Here is a 12053-nt window from a genome sequence, read left to right on the forward strand (position 1 = left end):
AAGGACAGATTTCCAATGTTCTAATGTCCATTGCTCGTGTTTTTTGACCCAAACAAGTCTCTTATTTTTATTGGTGTCCTTTAGTAGTGGTTTCTTTGCAGTAATTCGACCATGAAGGCCTGATTCATGCAGTCTCTTCTGAACAGTTGATGTTGAGATGTGTTTGTTACCTGAACTCTGTGAAGCGATTCTTTGGGCTGCAATTTCTGAGGCTGATAACTCTAATGAAATGATCCTCTGCAGAAGAGGTAACTTTGGGTCTTCCTTTCCTTTGTTCAGCATTTTTTTGGTTACTACATGATTCCATATGTGTTAATTCATAGTGTTGATGTCTTCACTATTATTCTTCAAGAAAAACAGTTGAATGAGTAGGTGTGTCCAAACGTTTGACTGGTACTGTACGTCAAAAATACCTGACTAGGCAGCGTGTTAGAGGCACACGTACTGCTCCTATAAAACTGTCTTAATTCTTGTGTAGGTCTCGACCTTTCCTAGTATTCTTATTTTAAAAACACTTGAAACAGACTATTTGATATAAAGGACTTTTAAAGAGCGCAGATGGTCACCCATCATTTTTTATTATTGTGCAGGCAGCAGAGGAATGACCCCCCTGATAATTATTGTTCTGGTGTTGACAACAGCAGAAGGTAAGACATTATATTACAGGGTATTATGGTATTCTGGTATCTACCTATTATATCTATCTATTATGGTATCTACATGTTTAGCCATGGAAAGAAACAAAATGGTTTTGTACCTCTGAAAATCTAGACATTTTTTAAATAATAATATTGATGATATTTGATGGTCCCTAAATGTACCAAACACAAACATACATTTAGCAAAAACAAAAAATTATTTTGTATCTCTGAAAACATAGATTTTCTTCAATGGTCGCTAATGTTGGTTTCTTAGCATTGTGATTGATATTACAATTTATTGATATAATGCTATCTTATTTATTTAACCACACAAGTCAGTTCAGAACACATTCTTATTTACAATGACTGCCTACCCCAGCCAAACCAAGATGACGCTGGGCCAATTGTGCACATCCCTATGGGACTCCCAATCACAGCCGGTTGCGATACAGCCTGGAATCGAACCAGGGTTTGTAATGACATCCCTAGCACTGGGATGCAGTGCCTTAGACCGCTGTGCCACTTGGGAGCCCTAAATCTTTAAATATAGATATTTCAGAATAACAAATGTAACGTAGACTTAATTATTACATGCTGAGTTCTGAAATAATATATATGCTCCACAGTTAGTGCTACGAGCTGTAATCTCACTGAGGAGAGTAGAGATCATCAATGTTATGCGGCTCTGGGAGAATCTTTGTCATTCCAACTGACTGCAAACACAAGTGAGGAAGAAATTACATTGAAGAAATGTGCTAAACGTATTCTGCACTTCAAAACTGGAGACTGGAGATCTAAATTGCATCAGGATTATGTGAATCGCTCTGAGTTCTTTAACAATGGAACATTCAGACTGGACAGAGTTATAGAGGAAGACAGTGGAGATTATCAATTGGAAACATATAATTCAGAGGGAGCAGTGTTGCACAGAGTCAACATGCTACTTGAGATACAAGGTACAGAACCTTTTTTTGTTTACCAATCATCCTGCATCCATCCTGGTGGTGAGGGAGATCATTGAAAGACCATAATATTGCCAGTGTTTTGTTCGATCATGCTACATGGCAGTAAGGTCTCTGTGTTTGTGTCTGTCAGCCACGGTGTCAGAGCCAGTGTTGTCTCACCTCTGTCTGCCTCATGGAGAAACCGTGGTCACATGCTCCTCAGAGGGAGATGGTCTTCAGTACAGCTGGACCCTGAATGGACAGAATATGACCAGGAGTGTAGCCTATGACCACTACCAGAGCAGTGTCATCATACTGAAGAGTGATGTGACAGGAACCCTGACCTGTATGGTTCAGAATAAAGTTAGCAGCAGCAGCTCCACTATTGATCTCTCCTTGGCCTGCCCAGGTAATCTCAGGACAGTTTTATTCCCACTTTGTGACTTGCCTGATTAGATAATTTTTTATGAGAAATTGTATATTTATGTGAGCCCAGAAATGGTCTTGCACACATTTTAATTCATTCTTCTTACTGAAATCTGTTTCTCTTTTCAGCTTTGTATGAATTTTGCATGAAAAAGTAACCACAAGATTAATGTTTTGACAAGAACCACGTTTTGAGATTGTGGAAATGACTTTAAGTACTGTATCAGATGACTTTCAAAATAACATAAGTATGACTTTTTCTAAATATTTAATTTATGTGATATTTTGCAACATCATACTTTTTTTACTTAACTTTTTTATATAGATGACTCATATCTAATGTACTATACGGAAATAAATACTGTTGCTGTATAAATAATCTCCCTCAGTTTCTTTTAAAGTTGGAAGCAGAAGTGCCTCTTTCAGGGAGGATTCAGCATGACCTCTATTCAAAGCAGAAAAACACATCCAGGTATCTCATTTTGCATCTCACAGCATATTGGCAATTATAATTACTTAATACACTATACCAGTTTACAACCTATTGCTTCAACCTCAGTTGTAGCCAAACTATCAAGATCAAGACAATGGAACGCCTTCCATTGCATCGTTGATTGTCTTTTCAGAAATAACTGATTTTGAAACATGTGCATAAGAAAAAGGGAATGATACTTTGCATTGCAAGTACACTGTTTAAGCAAGCTGTGGTAAAGTGGCTAACAGATGTGAAAATGAAACGGTCTGATGCTCATCAACAGAGCAAGGCAAACCACAGAAGTTAAACTAGGCCCAGAGTGTAAAATGCATTGGGTGCTTTAGCAGGTTATTATTCTATATTTTATATGAAGTGGTTAATGAGTGTGTTTTGCAGAGTAGCTAAAAAAGAAAGGGTAGAACATGCATATGAACAGCGTCCCGCAGCCACACCTATTAGTGTGTCTGTTCTACAGCTCAGTCGCTCTGCCTGGCCTGTGATCAGCCTGCTCTTCATGGAGAGAAGAAGAAGTGTTATTGTGTTATTGACTGTACGTTTGTTTATCTCATGTGTAACTCTATTGTTTGTGTCGCACTGCTTTGCTTTAACTTGGCCAGGTCGCAGTTGTAAATGAGAACTTGTTCTCAACTGGCCTACCTGGTTAAGTAAAGGTGAAATCGTTTATATATTTTAAAAAGTGAAAACATGAGAAGGACATGGAGGTGAGTTGACGTTGTTTACACTGTAGCTCGTTGTAAGCACAAGTTATTTTTTACATTTCTCGTTTCAGTGAGTGAAACTTGTAGAATGTTTTAACCCATATGCTGTGGTTTCATGACTAGAGGGCCGTTTCCCCATAGCAGGAAACAGAACTGTCTGAGCGTAATGACAACTACACGTTCATTTCTTGCCAAACTTTCTAGTTTACAAACATGTGCTCACCCCATACTCTGAGAGCTTTAATAACTACTGGTGGGCTTCCAATGTGCATGTTGCTTCTTCACCTCTACATTAGCTATGGTAAGTAGGCTGAATAGTTTTTCTTGATAAGTCAAAAAAAATAATGTTTTGCTCATCTATTTTAAAGCATTGAAATGCTTTATTTTCAGTTGTTGCAGAGGACATCAGAGTAGTTGGACGAGTAGGAAACTCCGTATTCCTTCACCCTAAAATGAACTTACACTCCAAGACTTCTGACGTAAGATGGAAACATGATAATACAGATATGTTAATAGCTAGGAATGGTACGCTTCTTAATTTAACGGATAGGTATGAGATCTTTCTAAATGGTTCCCTAAAGTTTAATGAAGGACTGAAAAGAGACAGTGGAAATTATACTGTTCAACAATACAGTGAAAATGGATCTCTTCTATCCGAGTGGCACATTGAGCTCAGTATTCTAGGTGAGTTGTTTGAAATTACTGCAAATTTTGACATCTGCTATAATCTAAAACATAATTTTTCAATTTGTCAGGGAAGTTTTAGCACAAGCATACACATCTATGTTGATTAAAGGGGCAATCTGCAAATCAAACAATAACGGTGTACACCCAGCCATTGTTTTGGTAAACAGCTGAGGGATGTGGCTGTAAAAATGTATCCACTCTCAAATTCAGACTGAGCTATGGATACACAATATCAAAAGTATTGTTTTAAAAATGTTTTGAAGCTACACAGTTTGTTTACAATCACATTGTTTATAAACAATGGAGTAAAACAGGCTTATATTTTGGTTTCTGGTGGGGTACGACAGTTGAACTAAGCTCATGAGGCATTTATAAGTAATATTCTTTAAGAATCAATGGGTATATCATTAATTTAAGTCCAAAAATGTATGTACCCGCTTGCAAATTGCCCCTTTAACGTAAGATTTTGAATTTTTTTATATTTTGGCTTTCGTTCATTTATTGTCCATTAATGTTAATTTATTTGCTTCATTTTGACTGAAAATAATATTATCTGTTGTAGCTTGTTGATTGACTTTGCACTGTGTGAGTGTATATTTGTGTGACATGATTGAATTACATTTCAGAACCTGTCTCCAAACCAAAGGTGAGAACCTCCTGTACTTTTGATGGGAGAGTTGTTCTGACCTGCTCTGTTGACAAAGGAGACAGAGTTGTGATGAACTGGACCGAGCAGCCATATGCCTGGACAGGGTACAACCAGACCCTGAGCTCAAGTCCTGTTCTATTCCTGGACAACCATACTCCTGGAAACCTGACCTGTGTGGCAATGAACGAAATAAGTGAAGAAGGCTTCAGCCCAGTTGTCCCGACATGCAGAGGTACAGTAACTCCACATGGACTTTCTGCATACTATTGGTCCAGAACCATTCTCTCTGGACAGTACAGTAGACCTGCCCATTACTTGTCCTTTAATTGGGTAGCACAGTATGTATTGAACCAAGCTTTGAGGGTACAAATATGAATCAGGGGATAGTGTACTACAGGACAAAGTACCTTTTTTAAGATTTATGAATATATTTAGAATTAAACTGTGGCATTTGTTTGGGAAAAGGTCACACTTCAGCTGTGGCTGCATTTGGTCTCTTTGCATTTGCACTGACGACACTGGCCGTCGCCATTCTGAATTTGAAGAGGCGGTGTCAGAAAAATAAAAAAGGTAAAAGTCAGACTGTATGTAAGTATCTACTTTATGTGTTATTGTTGCATTTCTATGGAAAATCCTCATGGAACATTCACATGGAACATTCCATTTCCCAAACTGCACTGTTGTGTGTTTAGATGTGGAGGAGAACCACTACATTGAGATGCGTGGGAATTTATGCAACAAATGGCCACAGAAGGAGACCGCAATCCACCCGGACCAAGACACCTCCCATTATGGTAACTCACAGCAGAGAATGACACACAGTACATTTCCATCACAGTTTATTAAGTGATAGTTAAGACTTAAAGTTAGTGCATTCCTCTTAAGGTAGTTGGTGAGACAACCACATATCACAGTCGTCGTCATTTCATCATAGTTGGTGTACAGTAACAAGTATTTTATTTTAACACCGCTTTATGATTATAAATGTATATTTTGTAAGATGTTGAAATTGTCTTACCGCAGAATTCTGCAGACCTGTTGCACCTGCTTCCAGCCAGAGAAAGAGAAGACTTTCACTGGAGTTGAATGATATCTATGTATGAAGAACAATGTGTTAATGGCATTACATTTCAATAGCATCGATTTGTTTTTCAATGTGAAGTATGCAACTACGCACCATAATTACTGATCATGTTTTACAATTCATTATGGGGTATTTCTGCGATAGATGTATTTTTGTTGTATAGTCGTAGAGCCTAGAGAAGCGGCATTATTTCACCTGTATTTTGATATTGTATCATACCCGTAGTCGCATGACTTCATTATCAGACTGGACCACTAGGTGGAAGCATTGCAGTATGATAAAGAAACAGGGTGACTAGAGGTGAGAAGGAACATCACAGGATTACTGTCATTACATAAATAGTTGTTTCAAAGCATATGGACACAGCTGGGACGACTGTAAATTATTCAATTTCAAACTGTTCTGTTTATTATTGTCTAATGTATGTTTTTCTTCAAAATGTCCAGATAAAGGACTCCTGAGTGGCGCAGCAGTCTAAGACACTGCATCTCAGTGCTAGAGGTGTCACTACAGACCCTGGTTTGATTCCAGGCTGTATCACAACCGGCTGTTATTGGGAGTCCCATAGGGTGGTGCACAATTGGCCCAGCGTCGTCTGGGTTTGGCCGGGGTAGGCAGTCGTTGTAAATAAGAATTTGTTCTTAGCTGACTTTCCTAGTTAAATAAAGGTATAGCCAGGGCCCTGTTCCTGGAGATCTACCCTCCTGTAGGTTTTAACTCCAACCCTGTTCCTGGATAGTGAGCTAGGTTAGTTAAAACCTACAGGAGGGTAGCGCTCCAGGAACAGGGTTGGAGTTAAAACCTACAGGAGGATAGATCTCCAGGAACAGGGTTGGAGAGCCCTGGCACTACATCAGTGCAGTTTCCTTACAAGTGATGTTAGAATGAAGAATGTAAATACATGTAAATATACTTACTACACGCTTTCATAAATGGTCAAATAGACTACATATGCATACATATAATTGTTAGATTTGTACTGTATGAATTGCAATGTCAGCTTAGTAAATGTTGATTGTTTTTAAACCTCATCTTAGCCAATTTTCATTTATTCATACCATTGCTATCGGTAATCCTGAAGAAAACACTAGCATAATGTCACCTATCTACAGTATATAGTCAATTCCCCAATTTAAATTACAATTTGGCACACAAAGTGCATTTAGCAGTGTAGCAATGGCTCTAATCGCAAATTGATTTTCATTGCGGATCTTAGTAAATAGGTACAAGGACTTATTACAAAGTACGTTTTGAGAAGACATCTTTCTTATCTTCTAAATGTAGTAAAGTACATATTTAGATTTCTTTTTAACTAAAATAAATGTTTGGATAGTTAATGACATTTGCAGGTTATTTGTTCATGAAATAACTATGTAAATAATTAGTAGCTTAACTAGTTCACATCAATTGTAATAATAAAAGTCAATTTACTTAATTTCAAAATACTTTTTCCAAATGTGCTATTCTAAAATTGGTATGAAAAACATTAAGGTATTTCCAATGTATTTCCCTTGATCTTCAATAGACTTGTGTAATAAAGAAGGACGTATGTGTATTCTGCACATAAATAAATGATGATCTAATAGGGTGCAAGTAATGCTGTAGAAACAGCTAAGTTCTTGTAAGTTCCAAATCTCAGGAAATATATGACGATGAAAGGCAGTTGATAATTATTTTTCTAAATATATCCACTATAAAATAACTACTGAACTGGCTAGTGTTTTGGTAAATATGCACTCAGTACTCCATTTTAATATATCATTTTTGGTATGATGTAAAAACGAGCTAATTATATCCAAAACAATGAATAATGATATTTATATTTGGATTGTTACCATTTGGGTTGTCTGCTTTGTAACATACTGTAAAAGCTGATTCGTCTAAGAAGGAAATGGACCTAGAACTCTCCCACTTCCTCTTACAGTCACATGACAACCAATTAAACCTCATTGGACACCCAAGAGATGCCTGCATCTGTCACAGTAGCCTTACCCACATGGCCAGAAGAAGACACTCAGTACATCCACATTCTTAGAACGATGCAAATGCTGCAGCCAGAAGGCCAAATGAGCATATCTGGACAATAGAGATGTGTTGCACAACCTTTAACACTACCTAATGAAGCATTATATTCCCAGGCAGTTTTATTCCAACATACATTAAACAAAAATGCAAAACAACAACCTCCGGCTGCCTGCCTTCCAGGTCTGTAAGTTCAGAGGCGAAAGGTGTAGGAACACATGCTAATTGTGTCAAAGGTAAGAACATGCAATGGGTACTGAGGGCAATAATAGGCCCAATCTTTACAACCCACCCACCATGATTAAACTTTCCATAAACTATAGCTTTATGGCCTGGCTTTAGTTAATGATTCAACTGACAGGTGACAAAGACCGACTGAATGTACATGGCAAAAAGTCTGCATCTTTTACTTAATTTAAACAAAAATATAAACACAACAAGCAATAATTTCTAAGATTTTACTGATTTACAGTTCATATAAGGAAATCAGGTAATTTAAATAAATTCATTAGGCCCTAATGTATGAAGTTCACATGACTGGGCAAGGCGCAGCCATGGGTAGGCCTGGGAGGGAGTAGGCGCACTGGGGAGCCAGGCCCACCCACTGGGGAGCCAGGCCCAGACACTGGGGAGCCAGGCCCAGACACTGGGGAGCCAGGCCCAGACACTGGGGAGCCAGGCCCACCCACTGGGAAGCCAGGCCCAGACACTGGGGAGCCAGGCCCACCCACTGGGGAGCCAGGCCCAGACACTGGGGAGCCAGGCCCACCCACTGGGAAGCCAGGCCCAGACAATCAGAATGAGTTTTTCCCCAGAAAAGGACCTTATTTCAGACATAATTACTCCTTAGTTTCATCAGCTGTCTGAGATGCTGGTCTCAGACGATCCCGCAAGTGAAGAAGCCGGATGTGGAGGACTTGGGCTGGCGTGGTTACACATGATCTAAAACAACGTTGGAGGCTGCTTATGTTGGAGAAATGAACACTCAATTCTCTGGCAACAGCTCTGGTGGACATTTATGCAGTCAGCATGCCAATTGCACGCTTCCTTAAAACTTGAGACATCTGTAGCATTGTGTTGTGTGACAAAACTGCACATTTTAGAGAGAGAGGCCTTTTATTGTCCCCCAGCAGAAGGTGCACCTGTATAGTGATCATGCTGTTTAATCAACTTCTTGATATGCCACACCTGTCAGGTGGGTGGATTATCTTGGCAAAGGAGAAATGCTCACTAACAGGGATGTAAACAAATTTGTGCACAAAATTAGAGAGAAATAAGCTGTTTGTGCGTTTGGAACATTTTTAGGATCTTTTATTTCAGCTCATGAAACATGGGACCAACACTTCACATGTAGATTATATTATCATTGCAGTCTGATAAACTCTATTGCCATTATGACGCAACATCACAATTTAACATTAGCCGCAGGAAAACAAAGCACATCACATCTCAAATCTTGGTACATTTAAATTGTATGGTGTAAACGGTAATACGATTTGAAAACCGCTAAAGAAAACACCCAGTTATTGTTGGGCACTGTTGGAAGCTACTTTTCCTTTTTAGAGAACAGTGATTACCATACATGGTAGGTATATCATACATTTTGGTCTTAACCTAGGAAAGTGATTAGGAAATATCTTTATACCAAACAGAAAATGTTCCCTTTTAATTTAAAAAATAAATAAATATTAGGACTGAATACGGATGTTTATCTATTTTTTAATGTCAGTTTAGCAACGTACCGTTCAGCGCTCCTGTAGATCCAAATAGAATTCCTTAACCAGCATTACATGTTGTGATAATCTACAATGAACCATAACGACTACTATACAATATGAGTGGCTTTTTACAGCTCTCTCTACACTTCGAGATGTAACCTACATCTGGAAATGTTGTGACAGCCCCTGATACCCCCCAGCCACTACTGAACTCACAGCCAAGCATATTCATCTGCCATAAATCCATAAACACCAAGATAATCCCCCCACTGTCGGTGATTCTCTATATTCAGACTGATTTGTCAGCCTGTCACAAATGCTGGCTGTGTGATGTCATTGGTCTCTTAAAAGGTGCATTTTTAATACCTTCATGTATATGGAAATTTGTTTTGGAATTATGCCTCATGTAAACACTGAAATCATGTTAGCTAAATGGGTTGTAAGGCATAATATTTTTGTAGGACCACTGGATAAAAAATAATAACACATCCTTGTGAATGCAACAACAATAAAACTAATAACATCCTGGAGTACATTGTAATACATGTTTAAAATACTTGCAGCCCCCATTTTACTTTACGATATTGTGGCATGGTCTCTGAATAATGTTTGTTGTACAAGAATGTTGAAAGATTAGAGGAATGAAATCCACTGGTGCCGTTAAGTACTGGAGATGCATACGACTACAAACCAATATTATTAAAACAATACATCAACATTGTGTAAACATTGGTAGACAAAACTCAACCTGTTAACTAAGTTGTATAAATACATTTTAAAAATAGCAACCTAACACGGTGACATGATATTAACAGCTGATGGTTGTGTTATTTAATCATAATCATTATTTTTGCACAAGTACAGTGAAATGCCTTTCTTGCAAGCTCTAAACCCAGCAACACAGTAATCAATAACAAATTAGTACAAAAAAGTAACAAGTTAGAACAAAAACAAGAGAAAGAAAAATAAGAACACAAGAAAGTAAGTAAGAATACTATATATACAGGGTCAGTCCAAATACACAGTATGACAGATACCTACCCTTCCTTGCAATATTCTGTTACATTCTGAGTTTGTCATATACAGTATATAGCTATAACCACTGAGAAGGTTTCTTCTCATCCCAGAAGGTGGCCATATTACAGCTGACTATAAATGCCATGAACCTTACTTGATCTAAAGCCTACTGTATATGCTTTGTGATCTTTAGTTTTAAGGCCGGTTTACAGACATTTAAATTTGAGCAGACAGTCCTATAGGGTGCCTTACTCATGGGCACATCAACAGATGTTTCACTTAGTTAGCTCAGGGATTCAAACCAGAAACCTTTCAGTTTCTAGACCAACAGTCTTAACCGCTAGGCTAACTGCCACAAGACATTTTAACATTTAGTACACACTTTTATACAGAATGACTTACAGTATTGAGAAAATATAATTTCATATTTTGTTTATACTGATCCCTCATGAGATTCAAACCATTGCAAGTGCCATGCTCTACCAACTGAGCCACACGGGTCCAGCTCTGGGAACAGACATGTTGTTAGACCAAATATAAACCGGCCTCTAAGGCTTTTTTAATTATTTTAATTATCACACCTATAATTACTGGACTCAATAAAATATACATTCAAACTTAAAGTGATATAAACTACACAATAGTGGAAGTGTGGCCTATTCATGCTCATATAAAACTGTCATTGCACAATTGTATAACATTATGCTATTGGACCAAAGGTTAGGAAGTCAAATATTTATATCAGATAGCACATTATCCTTGGTGGTCTACTAGTAGTTTAATACTATATGCATCCTGAAATACAGTGGTGTATTGTCTTGGTGTTGGTTCCCTTGGGGTGCGTTACCCTCCAGTTCTGAGGTAAGTGGGTGGAGAAAAGGGGTAGAAGGGGACAGAGCACAGACAGGTCATCCTGCCATCAAGGGCTAGGAAGTTCTTTGATCTCTGCATTTGAACAGCCACTGGTTCCAATGGGGAAGTGACACAGGAACAGTGACACAGGAGCCATAGGCCTTCCACGGGAAACACTGAGCCTGCGCTATCAACTGTGACTCAATATTATAATGTAGCATCGTTAGGAAATACAGCATCGTTTGGATTTAACACTTCATCAAATGTTGTTGCTGGTCCGTTTAGTTCTCTTTTGATTCCCCAGTTGGTTGGATCATTCCAATGCTTAGCTGAACATATGATATAGTTGACTTTCATTTACTCAATGACAACCAATAATACAAATGTTTAGTAGCATACATGTCTGTGAAATAAAATGCTGTTGTGAAATTAACTGGGATGACGGTAGGTAGCTTAGCGGTTAAGAGTGTTGGGCCAGTAATCAAAAGATTGCTGGTTCAAATCCCTGAGCCTATTATGTGAAAAATCTGTTGATGTGCCCTTGAGCAAGGTACTTAACCCTAATTGCTCTGGATAAGAGCATCTGCTAAATGACTGAAATGTAATGGCGGCAGTTAATCATTACCTATAGTCTAACATATAACAGTGAAGAAATATGACCTGGCTATTTCAGTTTTTCCCAATAGATAAGTCACAGACTTATCTGTACTTAAGCAATTATTTATTAAACCATTTAAGTGTTTTCTTATTTGCCCTTGAAGTTTACAGAAATATTTACACATCTTAGCTTTATAAAACCCTGAGAACATGCCATATGAA

At 38.1% G+C, this 12053-nt stretch overlaps 2 long non-coding RNA genes across 4 annotated transcripts; both read left to right on the plus strand.

Moving 5' to 3' along the window:
- The first annotated feature begins 493 nt into the window (after positions 1–493).
- Positions 494–2025, plus strand: LOC139551959 (uncharacterized). Its single transcript, XR_011670347.1, has 3 exons — positions 494–647; positions 1268–1597; positions 1737–2025. It is a non-coding gene; the product is annotated as an uncharacterized lncRNA (long non-coding RNA).
- A 901-nt stretch (positions 2026–2926) lies between these two features.
- On the plus strand, positions 2927–6656 carry LOC139552718 (uncharacterized). 3 transcript variants are annotated; one of them, XR_011670463.1, is made up of 7 exons: positions 2948–3506; positions 3596–3889; positions 4519–4773; positions 5007–5111; positions 5234–5335; positions 5565–6293; positions 6437–6656. It is a non-coding gene; the product is annotated as an uncharacterized lncRNA (long non-coding RNA). The 3 variants fall into 3 exon arrangements; XR_011670462.1 differs by having other exon boundaries at positions 2927–3506; positions 5007–5129; positions 5565–6656; XR_011670461.1 differs by having other exon boundaries at positions 2941–3506; positions 5565–6656.
- Positions 6657–12053: the final 5397 nt, after the last annotated feature.

Source organism: Salvelinus alpinus, chromosome 24 (assembly GCF_045679555.1).
Source record: "Salvelinus alpinus chromosome 24, SLU_Salpinus.1, whole genome shotgun sequence".
Lineage (NCBI taxonomy): Eukaryota > Metazoa > Chordata > Actinopteri > Salmoniformes > Salmonidae > Salvelinus > Salvelinus alpinus.